The 4085-nt window shown below is 38.1% G+C and overlaps 2 protein-coding genes across 3 annotated transcripts in view; one reads left to right on the plus strand and one right to left on the minus strand.

The window, feature by feature from the left end:
- LOC101846199 overlaps positions 1–1873 on the minus strand; it is a 77877-nt gene extending 76004 nt beyond the window's left edge. For both annotated transcript variants that reach the window (XM_035968550.1, XM_005093647.3), the window contains exon 1: positions 1803–1873. The gene's annotated coding sequence lies outside the window, so the exon portion shown is untranslated. The remainder of the gene's footprint in view (positions 1–1802) is intronic.
- The window catches only part of LOC101845453 (arginine/serine-rich coiled-coil protein 2), a 34094-nt gene that overhangs the window by 531 nt on the left and 29478 nt on the right, over positions 1–4085 (plus strand). The window lies entirely within an intron of this gene.

Here is a 4085-nt window from a genome sequence, read left to right on the forward strand (position 1 = left end):
TATTCATAAGAGGCTGGCTCCGGCGCTATATGCCAAGGCCAACCCAGGCTGAAAGGGATACAACACCCCAGCAAAAAGACTGAGATACTCAATTTTTTTTAAGTATTCTTATTCATAAATATATATAATTATTATGAGTTTATATAATTATTATGTGTGTGTATGTATATACACATTATACATTTTAATTAAAGATATTGCTTTCCTTTGTGTGTGCAAATTAGATGCTACTGTAGTCTAAATGTTAGATATCTAGAGGCTCCATTAGAACATGAAATCAATACTCAACAACAATAATTGATGAATATTTTCTATGTTAAAGAAACACCAAACCATATCAGATGAGGGGAGAGGGTAGGGTGGGGTGGATAAGAGTTTGAGTCTTGTTGGATAGAACTATACTCGGTTTAATTCTATTGTTGTAGTCTTCACCTAAGATCCCACAATCAATAATTCCGGTTCACTTAAGATTCTGCTGTTAAAAAAATAAACCAAACAAAGCAACAACAAATTTTACTACACAAGAGTCATCACTAAGATAAATTATCCCCCTCTGGAATGTAATAAGGGACTAAAAAGGCTGCTCTCCATATCATACTTTACTGAACAAACAACAACAAAAAAACCTTCAAAGGTTATCCACCCTCATGCATGCGATCGCACCTCCAAGGGTGCGGTTATCTTCTTTTTTTTAAAGATATATGAAATAATTGTGCGCTCCACTTTGTGAAAACCAGGAAACAAAATTATTGTGATCAATAATATTAGTTATAGACCAAGACATACTGTTAGCCATTAGATAAACAAATATCGACCCTCTTTTGTGTCCGCAATTCCTTACACATAAAGTTAGTTATGGTGCACGCCTAGAATCATGCAATCATAATCTTAAATTCTGTTTAAAAGTATATAAATATTTTTATCTATTTCTTATAATTAAATATTTTAGCATCTTGAAAGATTATCTTTATAATTTGGTATGTTTGATAATTTTATGTTACTCGGACAAGTTTTCTTCTCATTTTACACATCTTTTTGATTTTTAAACTAGATTATAACATAAAACTCTTAAAGAATTGAACAGTCCGTATCACACACATACTTTTTTTTTCTCCCTGTCATTATCCATCAGCGCGTCTGTTGATCACAATCTCTCTCTCTCTCTCTCTGTCTGTCTGTCTGTCTGTCTGTCTGTCTGTCTGTCTCACTCACACTCTCTCTCTCTCTCTCTCTCTCTCTCTCTCTCTCTCTCTTATTTAATTTTTCCCATTCTCCTTCGTCCCTTCCCAAGGCCCGCCCCTCCTCTTTCATCCCAGCCCCATCTCCTCTTCCTTGCGTGCATTCCCCCACCCCGTCCACCCCCACAACGTGGCCCAGCCCGATAAGATTCTATAAAAAGAAACGCCACAGTTCGTGATTTAGCCCACAGTCGGTCGCCATGCCATATTTGATCCCCACCGCGGCGTACTGCTCGTGGCGCCGCGAAGAGAGAGAGGAGGCTCCAATAGTTCTAAGTTCCTTGCTTGGTCATGATCTGGGACCAGATCATCGGAGGACAATGTGTATACATCATATGTCATATCTAGATCTAGATCTATATCTAGATCTAGATATAGATCTAGATCTACTTATTCATTCCAACGTGAACTTTTCACGTCACTGTCATTATAGATCGAACACTTGTAGATAAGAAAACGAAATATAAGTCTATAAGAAGTCTAGAATCTAGTCTAGATCTAGATTAGATTCTAAACAACGACACAAGACACAACTTTTACCATTTCAATGTGCATTCTACAAACCTTTCATTAAAAAATAGAATAAAAATGACCAGTGACCAGCAACGACAATAACACGACAGTGAGACAAATGAACAAACACAGTTATCTGACTTGCCTGTACCGTAAAATCTTTGACCGGCGAGCAAGGACCGAGAAAGAACAGGAAACTGTTGTTTTTGTGGGGGGGGGGGGGGGGCTGATCCTGCGCTATTTTAGGAAGTAGGAAAAACACATGGGAAGTAACTCGCAACTTCTTCAGTCGGTCGTGACGCCAAAGACCGTTACTCCGTGGTGTATTCCACTCTGGTGTATACCCAATGGGGACACGACTGGAATTTGCCTGCTGTGAAAGCGGGCCCCGGTCTGGTAGTGTCGTTTCTCGTTCCTCTTTTTCATTGGGGCGGAAACATGTGTCTTTTCCTTCTTGGAATTTGACTCTCCCCAAAGCTCCTCTAATTGAGCACTTCTCCAAAGTTGAGTGGGCTCCAAAAATATATATTGCCTCACATAACCCCTCACCTGCAAACAGCTATATGTCAGACATACAGATACATATTTCCCTCATAAATATAATATCGCGTACACCCGCATTTTTTCTTATTTTGTGTGTGTGTGTGTGTGTGTGTGTGTGTGTGTGTGTGTGTGTGTTTGGGGGGGGGTTTTGGGGGGGTGGTTGGGAATTATTATTCAAAACTCTAAAAAAATGTAAGTAAAAACATTATATTTATATATACATATATATATATATATATATATATATATATATATATATATATATATATATATATATATATATATATATATATATATATATATATATATATATATATGTGTGTGTGTGCTGTACTGTAATGTATATTATCTTTACTGAAATGGTGACATTTCAAGGAGAAGGAAATAAATCGTGTACGTATATAGTCGTTGGGATTCGCTTATTTTAATATACCTGCTTGTACAAAGCAATAATTAAGGTAAAAAAGTGTTGAATGAGAAAGGGGAGGCAAAGATCCGATGAAAAATGGGGAAGGGATATGGCCTTAGCGTACGCTAAGGATATGGCCTATAGAAAGATGTGTCGTGTGTGTGTGTGTGTGTGTGTGTGTGTGTGTGTGTGTGTGTGTTTGTGTAGGCTGTGTGTGTGTGTGTATGTGTGTTTGTGTATGTGTGTGTGTGTGTGTGTGTGTGTGTGTGTGTGTGTGTGTGTGTGTGTGTGTGTGTGTGTGTGTGTGTGTGTGTGTGTGTGTGTGTGTGTGTGTGAATCTACCACGTCCAACACACTTTATTTATCATTCTATCATTCAGTACAAATATACCTAAAAACAATAGATATAATGAACTGCTTCATGCATATTATAATAGTTATGTGCATTGCCTAGGCCTACTCTTTATGTTATTTTGGCAATAAAGTTTTTCTAAGTTCTTAATATATCATCTATAATGTATTACTGAACAGATCAGTTAGTTTATGGATATTTGGGATGACTGTGTACTTATTGCTAGAAGTGAATGCGCTTAGGCTATAATTATTATAACGGTACGCCTGGCTACATTTAGTTCACGTCTATCTATCTTTATCTCTTTCTCTCTCTCCTCTCTCTCTCTCTCTCTCTCTCTCTCTCTCTCTCTCTCTCTCTCTCTCTCCCAATTATAAACTTTAAAAGTTAGTGTTCCAGTTATTGAGGGCTTTCTTGCCAAAGTTAGGTTAGGCCTCGTTATATAATAAAGCTAAGTTACGCAGTCCGACAGACCATGGCAGTGAATTTAAACTGTCAGCAACAAACCCTGTACAATGCTGAACGTATATATAATTCATAATAATATTATGCAGGGAACAACGTCAGCAAAGAAATAAGAAAGAAACTTCTGACCTTTTGCAAATTAAGATCAGATATCGATTATTATTCAATAACGAAAATCGAATATAATTATAGATCTACATGTATTAATGCATCTTGTTTCACATGGGGCCTATAATATATACCTCGAGGTGTTACGGTGTTCGCTTCTCATTCAATAAAGGTCCCGGGTTCGAAACCTGACAGTAGTGACAGTGACGGACAATTTAATTCTAAAAAATTTCTCATTTCACCACCTTTCCTGCTCTAACCATGTTCTGTCGTCTGCTTTCGTTTCCCCTAATTCCTGCCCCCCCCCCCCCCCCCCTCGAAAAGGTTGGTGGGGCGTAAAAAAAGTTGGAGAGGGGGGGAGGATTTTTTTTTGTTGCTCCGACAGGTGTAGGGGAAACCCGAAAGAGAAGATGAGAAGCTTCCGACAGTATTTATGCGCTTCCCCGGGGGAAGGAGA

The sequence above is a fragment of the Aplysia californica genome, unplaced genomic scaffold (assembly GCF_000002075.1).
Source record: "Aplysia californica isolate F4 #8 unplaced genomic scaffold, AplCal3.0 scaffold00067, whole genome shotgun sequence".
Taxonomy (NCBI): Eukaryota; Metazoa; Mollusca; class Gastropoda; order Aplysiida; family Aplysiidae; genus Aplysia; species Aplysia californica.